Source organism: Mustela nigripes, chromosome X (assembly GCF_022355385.1).
Source record: "Mustela nigripes isolate SB6536 chromosome X, MUSNIG.SB6536, whole genome shotgun sequence".
Taxonomy (NCBI): Eukaryota; Metazoa; Chordata; class Mammalia; order Carnivora; family Mustelidae; genus Mustela; species Mustela nigripes.
Genome location: NC_081575.1, coordinates 123,196,552 through 123,211,311, shown reverse-complemented (window position 1 = coordinate 123,211,311; position 14,760 = coordinate 123,196,552). Strand labels below are relative to the sequence as shown.

The 14,760-nt window shown below is 47.6% G+C and overlaps 1 long non-coding RNA gene across 1 annotated transcript in view; it reads right to left on the bottom strand.

The window, feature by feature from the left end:
* LOC132007412 (uncharacterized) overlaps positions 1-14,387 on the bottom strand; it is a 28,706-nt gene extending 14,319 nt beyond the window's left edge. Inside the window, exons 1-3 of the long non-coding RNA XR_009401347.1 lie at positions 14,320-14,387; positions 4,141-4,278; positions 3,468-3,526 (exon numbers count right to left, since the gene is read on the bottom strand). This is a non-coding gene — a long non-coding RNA (uncharacterized LOC132007412). The remainder of the gene's footprint in view (positions 1-3,467; positions 3,527-4,140; positions 4,279-14,319) is intronic.
* Between the last annotated feature and the right edge of the window lie 373 nt (positions 14,388-14,760).

The window sequence follows — 14,760 nt, the reverse complement described above, 5'->3', positions numbered from 1 at the left end:
ATCTCCCTGATATGAGGAAGTGGTGATGCAACATGGGGGTTAAGTGGGTAGGAGAAGAATAAATGAACCAAGATGGGATTGGGAGGGAGACAAACCATAAGTGACTCTCAATCTCACAAAACAAACTGAAGGTTGCTGGGGGGAGGGGGGTTGGGAGAGGGGGTTGGGGTTATGGACACTGGGGAGGGTAAAAAAAAGTTACACAAATACACATGAGGCTTAAGGAAGGACATGCCTTCCTCTACCCAGTCTGAGACTTCTCAGACATTTCTTGCACTCTCTGTCCATGACCATCTGCCCATCTGGCCCTTTTGCCCAGAACATTCTCTTCCAAATGAGGCCACTTATCCTCAATTCTCCTAAGCTAAAAGGGTGACAATCAATTCACACATCATGAGCCCCAAGTTAGCCACCATGGCTTCATACACTGTATGTGTCTGAGTGTCTGGTGGCCCTGTGACCTTGTGACCAGCCCCTTGGCCAGACTCACAGGGGCTGGGACAGAACACGGGGTTGACTCAGGGCAGCATTCTCTATGGAGGGATTGGGCTGCTACCTTCCAAGGACTATGTGGTAAGTGAAAAATGGCCTTATACAATTGTATTGGGCCTCTCTGATTCCTTGTAAATGAATTAAGACATTTTTAGCATAAAATTGGCCATTTTAGTCACGAGGTGATATGCTGTTAGGGGCATGAAGAACACTCAGTGTTGGGCAACCATCCCCACCATCACATCCAGAACCTTCCATCTTCCCAAACTGAAGGTCTGTCCCTATCAAACACTAACTCCCCATCCCTGTCCCCCATCCACTCTCTGTCTCTACGGATGGGACATCTCTAGGGACCTTGCAAATCTGAATCACACAGGATTTGTCCTTCTATGTCTGGCTTATCTCACTGAGCACCAGGTTCTTGAGGTCCATCCAGGTTATAGCAGGGGCAGAACATCCTTCCCTGTCAAGGCTGCATCATAGTCTACCATGTGCATGGACCTGGCTTTGCTCATTCACTCATCTGTTGATGGACACTTGGGTCACTTCCACATAATGCTGCTACAAACATGGGTGTGCAAATGCCTCTCCAGGACCCCGCCTTCAGTTTTTTACAGAACTGGAATTGCTCCATCATGGGGTAGTTCAATTTTTAATTCTTTGAGGCACCAGCATAGTGTTTTCACAGCAGCCGTGCCGTTTGATATTACCACCAACAATGCACAAAGGTTCCAATCTCTCTACATCTCTGACAACACTTGCTATTTCCTGTTCTCTGTTGATTGCTGTGGCAGCAGCCTTCCTTATGGGGATGCCTAATTCTGGCCATCGTCCGGGCCACCTGGAATCCACACCCATCAAGAATCTCCATTGATACCTTCCTTGGTATCTTCACATCTACTTGACTTCCACCATTGCATTTTGTACAGCTGTTGGTCTAAAATTCCCATAGAACATCTGGATGTCTCCTGGGATGAGGGCAGAATCCGTATTTATGAACATTTGCTTTGGTGTTTGGCTGCAGTTAGGGGATCTGAGTTCTGAGTGTTTTGGGCAGAGACTGGTGCCCATTGATGACTCCGTCAGCTCCCCACATTTCCCAGCATGCTTTGCAGGGAAATGCCACGTGAGCCTTGGTCCTGCCTGTTGTGTGTGAGAACACATAAGGTTTGTGGCCCACACGTGACTCCCCGGTGTCTTTCTCCACTCATGTTAACGAACAAGGGTGGTGTTTTAGGTAGGGAAGTCGCCATGTGAGTTTGGATCTCTACGTCACCATGTAGAACAGGTATGTCCTGGGGACATGTACACCTTGTTGTACTAAGATCCAGGGGTTAGGGTTATGTTTTGACTCCTCCATGGACCGGCAAATGGTGTGTTAACCTAATCCCAACTCAGCGATGGGAGAACAATGCTCGCGGGTTCACACTGAAACTCTCCCAAACTGAACACAGCCCACGTGATCTCTGTCTGCTGATCAAGAGTTGAAAGACCCACTACCTGGCTTTTCAGATGAGAGTCATTATGTTTGTGTTCTTCATAAAGCAGAATAAATTAGTGAATTTTGAGAATAGATGCTTCCTGGAATTGTCCATTTCTGTAGATGTGCAGGACGTCCATTTTATGCTTCTGTTTTGCTCATTATTTGTGCTCCCCCTATTTTCCCCCCTAATTTTCCCCAAAAGAGAATATACCATTGGCATTGAAATTAGGTTGGGGCTGGCTCACTGGAGAATAGTTACAGACCCAGGACGAGATCACGAGAAATGAGAAAACCCACCCACTCCTTGCACTGGGTCCTTCCACGACCCAGGGCAGCATAAGAACTTGGAATGATGAAGATATTTTGAACGAACTTGCATTCAAGGATTCTCACAGGAACACACAGTTTACGGCACATCTCAAGCTTTTATATGGAGTGACAAAATCTGCTGGAGATGTACGAAACATCTCACAAAATTAATTCTATTTACGTCAAAATGAAATCTTTAATACGATGTGCCTGCTTTTCAGGGTGGGAACTGTTTCTTTCGTGTGCTTTGCTTGTATCTTAAAAATGTGAAAATGGACTTATTTTTGTATACATTTCCCTACTTATCATTGGTCCTCTTTTGAGGTCCAAAAGGAGGCAAAAAATATGATTGGTTTGAGAAGGGGATGACCACAGGAACATGTCTGGCCTGATATCCGTCTCTCTCATCAAAAGGAGGAAGCATTGCTACCCTGATTTTTCCACTTGAAAATCAGAAATTGTCCTGTTTCTCAGCAAACTGGAACAGAGGAGCTTGGATCCATTGGTCAAGACCATAAAAAGTCAAAGCCTTTGTGAAAGCCTGAACACAAAGTCATCATTCTGGACATGACTCTTGTGAGTTCAATGTCCAGTTACAAATCTTCAAGCTCAATTTTTTTTCTTAGAAGAGTATCTTTTTCGTTCTCCACCAATATACTCCGAATTGCACATTCACAGACTTTGAAAGAAATGCCAGGGGATTATGATTAATGTTAGTCACCAAAATGGAGCCTTCCCACACACATTCAATCATCTGGACACAAGCTCAATCCCCATTGTCTGTCCGTGGTGCCTGGTTCGGCATGTCGGAAGAAGAGGGAGCCTTTGTCTTCCCGTGGAACAGGAGGGATGGACGTTGGTGTGGATGGCTCTCCGGTTTTGTCCTGGTTGTGTGCCAAGCGAGGTCTGTTGGAAAAGTGATCTTGGAGTCTTCGCTCTCATTTATGGAGGATACGATGCACGGGATCCCCTGCTGGATGACGTCTGAGCGTGAATCTGGTGCAGGAACAGACAGGTGCTTGGAGAATCTTCAAGGATGTCCGATGAAAACAAAGAACCATCGACAGCCCACAGATGGTTCTCAGAAACACAGAATCTGATCGGCGAGGCTCGGGGAGCCCCTTGGAGAGGCCCCTCAAGAGTGCGGAGCATTATGTGGCCAACAAAAGGTGTGTGCACTTACCCATCACTGTGCACAAATTGAAGGGTCCTCCAGAGAGTCAATGACATGCCACCAGCCACCTGCAAAATCGAGCAACCAGAGAGTCTTTTTTAAAAAATCCCTCAAGGAGACTAGAAGCCACATAAAAATACAACAACAGTAACCCCAAGTGAGTCCGTGTGCCATCCATTGGACAAATTGCCGGAGTTTGAAAGATCAACCACAATGAAGAACTCTTACCATAAAGTAAAGATTCACCATCTATTTTTGGGTAGGGGCTGTATTTTTTTTTTTTTTTTACGGTGGTCTACCATTCCCCCAAATACAAAGTCTGGGGATCAGCAACGTGATTCCCAAATAGTTCCTCCTGTTCTACACCAGCCTTCCCGCTGGTGATCATCCTTGGCTGTGCAACGTTTTCCCTGGAGGCCACCGTCCTGGTCTGTTTTCGCTTCTGCTGCCCGTGGTTTTGGCCGCCCACCGGAGACACCGTTCCCGAGACGAGCACCAAAAAGCCCTTCCCCTGCGTGTTCCTCTGCGAGTTTGAAGGTTGCGGATCTTACCGTTGCGTCTTTAATGCATTTAGAGTTAACCTTTGTGTATGTGTGGGTAAGACAAGGGCCCAGTTTCATTATTTTGCACGTGAACCTCCAGTTTTCCCCAACGGGACGTGTTGAAGGGACCACGTACTCACCATTGTGCATCTGTGGCTCCCTAGTTGAAGACCAGAGGACCGCATACACGTGGGATCAAAGACAGAGTGATTTCCAGATCCTTCTCGGGCGTCCCAAACCCATCCAGGCCAGGGAACGCCTGATGTTTCCGCTCGGTCCTTGAACATACATCCAGAACGGGGAGTCACTAAGGTCTGTCTCCGCACCCTCTTCCCCACCTACCGGGGTCTGGCTCTGGGGAATTCCAGGCTGATGGCTGACTTGGAGTTCACGCTCTGCCCTTCCGAAACCCACACTGACTCCTTCCCAGAGTCCTGGTTCTATCCCCTTAACACCAGCCCTTCTCTCCAGCGACCTGTACGCTCCCCAGTGTAGGCTTCTGAGACCGGACAAGGGATCTCCCACCTAACCCCCTGTCTTCAGGACGGCCGGAGGGTTCTGTCCACAGCACGCACCACCCCAACCCAAGAGAGACCCCTGTCCTTGGAAAAAAAACAAAAAAACAAAAACAAAAAAAACCTCACACAAAACAAAAACATATTTTTTGAGCAATAAAACAATATTTCAAGGCAAGAAAACAATCCAATATTTTTTTTAAAGCAATGAAACAAAACAAAAAAAAAATGGGTCCAATCTCCTGAGTTTGGGACACCCAGCTGGTTCATTACATGGACCATACGACTCTTGATCTCAGGGTTGTGGGTTCCAGCCCCATGTTGGGTGTGAAGATTAATGAAAAAATAACAGTTTTTTTTTTTTTTTTAAAGGCGTCCTCCCCAAAAGAAATCCTTTCTCCTGAGTTCGGCTTCTAAAGTTGTTTGCATGGAGCACTGGGTGTAGCGTGTAAACAATGACTCTGGGAACAGTGAAAAAAAAAATTAGATTAAAAGAAGGAAAGAAATCTGAATAAAATAGAATAAAATTGCTTGCACGATAGTTTCCTTCACTCCATGGGGGCGGGCAAAAGAATCTGCTTTTAAAGTGTGTGTCCAGAGGGACGGTTTCGGTTCAAGTCTTCGTGAAACGCAACGGGACGTCTCCACACAGAGATTCGGGACACACTGAGTGCTCATCTCAGGAGGTCGGACCCCAACGTCCGGACCCTGAGTGCCCGCACGACCCTGCTAATTAAAGGCAAAGGACTCAGGAATGCAGAGCTGCAAACGCTGGATGGCCAGATGGCCGAGGCGCCCGAGCCCAGAGCGGGACTGAGCCCAGCGGGGCTCGCATCTCCCGGACATCCGTGGGCAGACTCGGAGGCTCAGAACGGAGCGAGTCGTTCTCCGTCATCCCCCGAAATCCACAGCCTCCTTTCCCTCTTCAACGTTGACGTGGCCTGAAATACACCCCAGCCTCTCTGGGCGGGCTCCTCCTCCTCCTTCAAAGCCAGGCACGGATCTGTGTGTCAGGGGACGATTATCCCCTTGGAAATGCCAGCCTCCGGGTCCCTTCCCACAAGGTTCCAAAGGTCTTTCTATTTTGGATGGCCATGCTCACTGGCAAAGATAAACCCCCGGGGACCGGCTGCTCCGGCAGCAGGGACCCGAAATGGAGACGGAACCCAGCCGCTCTGTGGGGCAATCCAGAGCCCGGATCTGGGGTCACCACGGTCAGTGGGTTCTGCACAGGAGCTCATGACTCTGGGCCAAGCATGGAAGCTTAGCATGACGGGCTGTGTGCATGTGGCTGTAGGATGAGAGCTTTGCACATGGAAAGGGCAGAAGGGGTGGGGTTGTGCCTTTCAACCCCCGGGGCTACAGGACTGAACTCAGCCCGTGCTCTGATCACACACCGGCCTGACGGTTCTAACGAGGAGAGCCTGGTTCTGGTGGATGGAAGCCACAGGACGCGTCAGCAGAGGCCGAGGTCTGCTCATTGTGGAGAAAGACGAAGTAGTGACATCTGGGAGTGCCTTGAAGGGTAGGAGCAGGACCTTCTGGAGTTCTGGAGGATGGGACGCGTGAAGGGCAACAGGTGTTTCCAAGGCTGGAGGTCCCAGAGCAATACTCCACATGCCTTGGCAGCTGCAGAATTTAATAAAACTCAGAATAAAGAGCACGGATCGCCCACCCAGGCCACTCTGGGAGTTCCACGGATAGGAAATGACACGTGTGTGACTCTGCCCATGAGACACAGCGAGGATGGCGCACGGAGAAGACATGGCCGTGCCCCCAATGCAAAATGTGCACAAAGAGGATTTGGATTTTTTTTATCTTCTTTTTTTCTTTTTCTTTTTCTTTTTTTTACTTTCAGCACAACAGTATTCCTTCTTTTTGCACCACACCCAGTGCTCCATGCAATCCGTGCCCTCTCCAATACCCACCACCTGGTTCCCCAACCTCCCACCCCCGCCCCATCAAAACCCTCAGATTGTTTTTCAGAGTCCACAGTCTCTCATGGTTCACCTCCCCTTCCAATTTCCCTCAACCCCCTTCTCCTCTCCATCTCCCCATGTCCTCCATGATATTTGTTATGCTCCACAAATAAGTGAAACCTATGATAATTGACTCTCTCTTCTTGACTGATTTCACTCAGCATAATCTCTTCCAGTCCCGTCCATGTTGCTACAAAAGTTGGGTATTCGTCCTTTCTGATGGAGGCATCATACTCCATAGTGTATATGGACCACATCTTCCTTATGCATTCGTCCATTGAAGGGCATCTTGGTTCTTTCCACAGTTTGGTGACTATGGACATTGCTGCTATGAACATTGGGGTACAGATGGTACTTCTTTTCACGACATCTCTATCTTTGGGGTAAATACCCAGGAGTGCAATGGCAGGGTCATAGGGAAGCTCTATTTTTAATTTCTTGAGGAATCTCCACACTGTTCTCCAAAGAGGCTGCACCAACTTGCATTCCCACCAACAGTGGAAGAGGGTTCCCCTTTCTCCACATCCTCTCCAACACATGTTGTTTCCTGTCTTGCTAATTTTGGCCATTCTAACTGGTGTAAGGTGGTATCTCAATGTGGTTTTAATTTGAATCTCCCTGATGGCTCGTGATGATGAGGATTTGGATTTTAAGGAGAGCTGCAGAGGGGAGCTCTGTGATTGGGCAGCTGGGGGCGTAACGGAGAGAAAGGATCCCTGGTCGTACAGGATGGAATTACATCTGGGTGGCCACACGTTGGCACCCCATTGCACGTGATCATTCCCATTTGCCAGAATCTGGGTTCTGGTGCTGGCCCCAAAATGCTAGGGCATGGGGAGACCAAAGGTGGGAAATTCACAGCCACTGTGAATGGTCACTGAAGGCACGTGCTCTGACCCCCGCCCCGAGCTCTGGAGTTCCTCATCTTTCATCTTTGCAAACCCACCGTGAGGAGGCAATGAATACCGTCCCCTCACCAAGACCCTGGAAGCCGGGGCATATGCCCGGATCTCACGGCTCGGTTCTCTCCCTTCGTTGCCACCATGACTTTCTTAGACCTGCCCAAATCCTGTACCCAAATATTTGGCACACATTGGAAGAGCATGTGGTTTTCTCCTCCGTCTCAAGAACTCTTTCCTGATTGTTGAAGGCGCCTGCCCAACTTTGCGTTCTTGGCGTCCACTGAACTCATGAAGGATGTTAAACGTTCTGTGTACATTCCGTGTGTTGAATTTTTATACGCCTTATACACTGGGGCAAATAGGTTTTTCAGGGAGATATTCAGAGGCTATGCAAACATCCTGTTTCTTCTGGCTCATCCTGGCCTTCTTTGGCGGGTCTACACTGCAACCTGCCTGGAGTTTCTGTTTCTCTGTGTGTGGTGTCTGCTTTTTAGGTGGTGATTTGTTTTCTGGGTATTTGTTTGTTTTTCTGACAAGACGCTTGACGTCCTTCTTGGCGGTGGGCATTCTTCATGCTGGGATGAAACCAGTCCCAGGCTTGCTTGGAGAGGGTCCTCCGTCAGCTGCCTGCACTGGCACTGAGATTACAGAACACCAAGGCTCACCTTTGGCTGGTTCTCCAATGCCCTTAGGGCAACATCCAGAGACCATGCTCTTATAACCCTTATGGGGTTTGCCTTCAATCTCTTCCTTGGTTTCCAGCCAGCTCAAGGCTTTCGGGCGATGTCTTTACCTCTCAAGACCCACCCAATGACTGACGACCGCCATTACTGCAGAACGCCACCAGCTAGCCCAGAAGGATCACACATCCACACGAGACACGGGGGTTAGGCCATGAAGGCTGGCGTGTTTGCAACAAGACGGATGGATCTGCTCCTTGGTATTTACCCAAACGAGCTAACAACATCTGTCCACACCATAACCTGCACACTAATGTCTAAACCACCTTTACTAGGTTCACCACAGGGCACACACAACACCAAACAACCCATTGTTAGCTAGACTCGCCATGCTGGTGCTAGATGTTTGAATCCAGCATGGATGCTAGACCTTATCATTGAACGCTTATACCGACAGCTCTCCATTTTCTCCCTGCTCCCCCCAGCCCCTGCCCATAACCATTCTAGCCTCTGGCTCCATGAGTCTGGTTATTTCAGATTCCAAGTGCAAGTGATACTGCATTATTTGTCCTCTGTCGGACTTACATCAGTTTGCAGAACACCCTGTAGGTCCATCCATGTTGTTGCAAATGGCGAAATTTCCTACTTTCTCAAGACGGAATAATATTCCATTGTATGTACATACAGATTGGGAGTTTGGAGGGACATTGGAGAGCTCAGAAGATCCCACAGACTAAGGTTTGAGCTCTAATCAAATACACTCTATTTATATACAAATATACAATATTTACATACCAATGAGCATAAAATCCCATTCCCCAACACATCCTTTGTGGAATCTCATCTCATCCTGTATTTCCTGTTCTGTCTGCCCCCACTGCCTACCGCTTCCTTTTCAAAATTCAAACTACACACTTAAAAAAATGTGAAATGCGCAGACGTATCATCAGGACATGAATTTCTGGAGAAACAGGTAGAAAGCGTGGACAGAGCCATCACATCTGCCAGCCTCCTGGTGGAGAGAACGCAGCAGTATGGAAAGCGTGGTTCACGTGAACCACACACAGACCCACGTGGCTGTCTCTCCCCACCACACACCGGCTTCAGCAAGAATCCCAGGACCTGCCGTGACTTAGATTTGGAATCTGACATGGTGCCATGTTTCGTCCACTGGCAAGTGACAACATCTTGTGGAGATGGGAGGAGTCAATGGGAGGGTGTTTCCGATCAGGGTGTGCACAAGCCAGGGATGACCGTGGAACCATCCTCCCGTCAAGCAGCCAATGCAAATGTGCAAGAGCTGGGTCATTATCAGGGGAGGAGGCGAGACCTGCTGGGAGAATGCGGAGGGCCGGGGGCACAGCCCAGACAGCACAGTTCACAGCGAACGCCTGTGGCGTTATGATTACAGCCCTGCCGTGCCAGCCCCATCCATCCTCTTCCTGTGTTCGGCTGCCATGTTTTCTGGTACCAATCATCTCCATTAGGTTCCAAGCACCACAGGGGTGTTTGGGGCAAATAATCCGCAGTCTCTGCCCTCAAAGAACTGAAGGCTTTGGAGAACAGTACGGAGACCCAGTAAGATCCCAGAGCAAAAACAACTACATGGCACAAAGCAAGCACTTTGATCCTTACCCAAGATCCCTTTGTAAAATTCGACTTTGCTGAATGAATGAATGAATGAATGATTCCAGACACATGGAGCAAGGGTTTAAATAGAAGTGGTTTGCCGAGATCCAGTAAGAAAAGGATACACGAAATCCGCCATCAGCAAGGCAGAATGACGTGGCACCACTGTGTGCTTGAAAAGTCAGAATGGAGGTATGTTTTGTTTTTTTTTTTTAAATTTAATTTCTTTTCAGTATTCCAGAATTCATTGTTTATGCACCACACCCAGTGCTCCATGCAATCCATGCCCTCTCTAATACCCACCACCTGGTACCCCGACCTCCCACCCCCCGCCCCTTCAAAACCCTCAGATTGTTTTTCAGAGTCCATAGTCTCTCGTGGTTCACCTCCCCTTCCAATTTCCCCCAACTCCCTTCTCCTCTCCATCTCCCCATGTCCTCCATGCTATTTGTTATGCTCCGCAATTAAGTGAAACCATATGATAACTGACTCTCTCTGCTTGACTTATTTCACTCAGCATCATGTCTTCCAGTCCCGTCCATGTTGCTACAAATGTTGGGTATTCGTCCTTCCTGATGGAGGCATCATACTCCATAGTGTATATGGACCACATCTTCCTTATCCAGAATGGAGAGTATGTTTACCATGAGCACCATGGAACAATGGATGGATGTGTTCCATCACTAGATTATTCCCCTAAAACTAATTTCCCTCACACTAATATCACACTGGATGTAACTATAGTGGAATGAAAACGAAAAAAAGTTGATTTAAAAAAAAAAAAAAACCACACACACACACATTCTAAATGGGAGAAATAGATTCAGAAAGGAAATACAGATCAGAAATCCACGTCCTGACCGTCGAGAAGAGAAAATGGGCAGACGGTACTTTGAATGTTCACGCTGAAGCCTGGAGTAAAGCGCGATCTAAGTGTGTCAGGGAGCTTGATGAAGGTAAGATGGAATTGTGTGTTGGTGTTTGAACTTCCCCCCCTGGAAGGATGAGCACATCTACCTGTGGTGCGAGGGCTGCTTTGATGCCGGATGTCCTTTTGAGCTATATAAATTGCGTGCACCTGCTCATACATGCATATCGAAGGCCTATTCTACACTACACATTTTTCTAGGTTCTTGAGGCAGGTGCGTGGATAAAGATGATCATATCAGCTACCTTGTTGGGGAGGCCAACATGGGAACATGCGATTCGAACGTGTTTTTGGAAAGATGCCTCTAAATGGCTTTTCAGCTGCAGGCATGGAGGACACCAGACTAAGATACCCTCTTGGAAGGTACTGGAATGGTCCAAAGCATTGGTGGCACCACTGGAAAAGGTCCTCACTTAGACAGCAGCACCATGAGGACATGCTGGAAGAGGAATGTCGACTCGTGATGCATTTAGGATGAAGAACCTATAATTCATGAGAAGAAATTAGGAATGCACCTAAAAGAGACCTCCACATCCCCACATGAGGCACTTAGGGGGTCAGTATTTCCATTGGCCAACATCAAGAACACAAGAGGGGAACTAGATTTGGAAGGTGAGGCAGATGGTCATCTCAAGGCAAACCACAGAAATAAGCATGCATAATGTCTCTTCTGGGCCCAGGAGAAGACCCAGGTTTGCATGCAGTGAATTCCAGGGACAACAGGAAGGGAAGACAACCAATGACGTGAGCAGGTGGGCAATGAAAAGATAGACTTTCCATTTGGGGTCATGCTCTGGTACCACCGTGGTCCTTGTGTAATATGGCACATATGCTTAACACCACTGAACTGAAGGCTTTGATTTTTTGTTTTTAATGTCATGCAAATTTCACACCAAAACAGAAAAAAAGAAGAAACTCAATGGCCAGAGTGGATGAAGGGGAATCAGCAACCATGGAAAGTAAAAGACTGAACTTTAGAGTAAGAATCACCCACATGGCCCTCGGGTAGCGCTGTTGGTGGAGCATCTGACTCTGGGTTTTGGCTCAGGTCATAATCTCAAGATCGTGAGATGGACCTCCACCTCAGGCTCCGCGCTCAGCATGAAGTCTGTTTGCAGTTCCCTTCCTCTCTCTCTGCTCCATCCCACCACCCCTCACCAAGCTCTTTCTCTAAACAAACAAATGAATAAAATCTTTTTTTTTTAAAGGTGGGGGTCACTTATGCCACAGGGGTAAAAAGAAGACACAGGCCAGTACTCTTTCTATTTAGTGGTGGTAACATGATTTGCCTAGATGCATGCCATGTCCCATGGAGGCAGCAGCCAGTGTAGGAGGCACGTGTGGGACAGGAGGAGCAGGGACAGTGACAGAGTGGGAAGGATGGCTTAAAAGGGCGACATGCTCATTTCAGAAAGGATGGAACTAGACCATGTGTACAGTTAAGGAAGAGTCCATTAGGGTGATGCACCGTCCAGCTCTGTAGCCATTGGCCCCAGGGATGGACAGCTAGAGCCCCTCTGCAAAGATCAATGAGTAAGCCCCACTGCCACGATCGACCCCCAAGGAGCTTTTTAGGTTTGGTTCCATTGCTCGTACAAGTGACTTGGCTCCAGGGAACTATGATCTGAATATTGCAGGAACACACATGAAGACATGGCCAGTTCCACCAGCCATGTCTGAGAAGGCTTCTGACCTGGAGTGGTGGCATTTGGGTCAGGACATTTAGTGACTTCCCCCTGATTGCCTGCCGTCACAACCTGCCTCCCATTGGAGGATGTAAGACAAGAGATGTGTCCTGTCCTGGTTCTGGAGGCTGGAGATTGGCAGGCCAGATGTGGGCATGGGTGGTTCTTCCTAGAGGCTCAAGGAGTGTGTTCTGTGTGTGTCTTCGGCATCTAGTGTTTGTCAGCCATTGCTGGTTGGGGACACAACACCCCACCTGTGATTCTAGGTCCACATCATGCCCCCTGTGCACCTGTGGGTTCACTTGAACTTCTCCTCTCTGTTGGTGTCTATCTCAGTCTCTTCTCTTCATCTTATAAGGACACCAGTCCTACTGGACTTGAGCCTACCCTTGTGATCTCCTCTTGATGTGATCATATGTAAAGACCCTATTTCTAAATAAGGTCACATTCACAGGGCCTGGGGAGCCTTATTTTGGAAAGAGCCAGGGACTCAACTCAACCCACAGCAGGGTGGGAGGCAGATGAAGAATCTGGACAGTACATGAGTGGAGGAAAGGCATTTCTCCACCAGGGAACAGCAGGAACAAAGTTTGTTCATTGTGCCACAGGAAGAGATGCAGAGCAGCACTGGATACTTGAGGGAGAGGGACAGGAGGAAGCAAGTGCTGGACGGGTAATGTGTGAGCCATTAGAAGCCTGCTGACCTCAGCCTGGCTTCTTGTTTCCTGATGAATGAAGAGTCCCTCCTATGGTGTAAAAGCCTGGCTCTCTCTCTACCCCATTGCTTACATGGATTTATTGTGGTTTTCAGCTGGCTTGCTTAATGGCCTCTGACCATCTGGTAGTAACCAACATGCAAGGAGTCGTTATTAGAACCGGCAGGACTATCAAGGGCAGAGTTGTCTTTTGAGCTCCACATTATTTGTAGGCATGGGGTCCGTAAGTGTCCTACCCTGCAGTCCAGAGAAGAAAATCTGGGGAATAGCTAAGTGAGCCATGGGGGGTAGAGGAGACAAAGAAAATAGTGGAGGGACAGCCAGAGGCAGTGCACTGAAGGAGGCACAGCTCACCTCTGTGTTGCCAGACCTTCCTGGGCAACGATGTGGATCTTTTCCTTCTGTCCCCTCCTGGTCCCTGGTATGCCGGGTTCTCAGTAGCAGGAGACTCATGGGAGGAATACTATTAGCATGCAAGGTTTCCAAGAATGAAAGTGAAGGTTGGGTTTCAAGAATGTTGGTAATAAAACACAACACTAATAGATAACACCTCAAAGACCAGTCACACAATCTATGGACACACCAGCAGACTAAAAGGGGGAAAAAATTCTGATCATCAGGGAAATAGAAACCAAAACGACAATGAGATACCACCTCTGAGCTGTCAGAATGGCTAACATTAACAACACGTAAAACAATCAATGTTGGAGACGAGGTGGAGAAGGAGAACTCGCTTACACTGTTGGTGGGAATGCAAGCTGGTGCAGCCACTTTGGAGAACAGTGTGGAGATTCCTCAAGAAATTAAAAATAGAACTTCCCTATGACCCTGCAATTGCACTACTGGGTATTTACCCCAAAGATACAGATGTAGTGAAAAGAAGGGCCATCTGTACCCCAATATTCATAGCACCAATGTCCACAATAGCTGAACTATGGAAAGAACCTAGATGTCCATCACCAGATGAATGGATATAGAAGATGTGGCATATATATATACAATGGAATACTATGCAGCCATCAAAAGGAATGAAATCTTGCCTTTTGCAATGACGTGGATGGAACTAGAGGGGGTTATGCTCAGTGATATAAGTCAATCAGAGAGAGGCAAATACCACATGATCTTACTCATATGTGGAATTTAAGAAACAAAACAAACGAGCAAGAAGAACAAAGAGACATAGCAAGAAACGGACTCTTGATTCTAGAGAACTGATGGTTACCATAGGGGAGATGGGTGAGCAGAATGGGTCAAATGGGTGGTGGGGATTAAGGACGGCACTTACCATGATGACAACTAAGTAGTATGTAGAATTCTTGAACCACTATATTGTCTCTCTGAAACCAATATTATACCATTGTTAACTATCTGGAATTCAAATAAAAAAATTAAAATGTTACCTAAGGCTACCAGGTAGACCAGAAGTCATTGTCCTAAGTTGTCAGATGGCTGGATTTCCATTATTGTACAAGGCAACAGTGGGCTCTGGACACTCTATCCACTGACCAATTGACCCAGGAGAGAGTCATGTTGGAACTGATCTTTTCACAAGCCAGAACCCATCCCTCTAAGATTGGCGTTTATCATGAATGCAAATGGGAATTTATTTACACTGTTGAGTAGAACTCTTTGTTTAAAAAAAAAAAGAAACATCTTTTTCTAAAGGGATTGACGATGCGTGTTGCAGATGTCACCGCTCACTTGCAGAGAAGGGAACAGCTAGGTA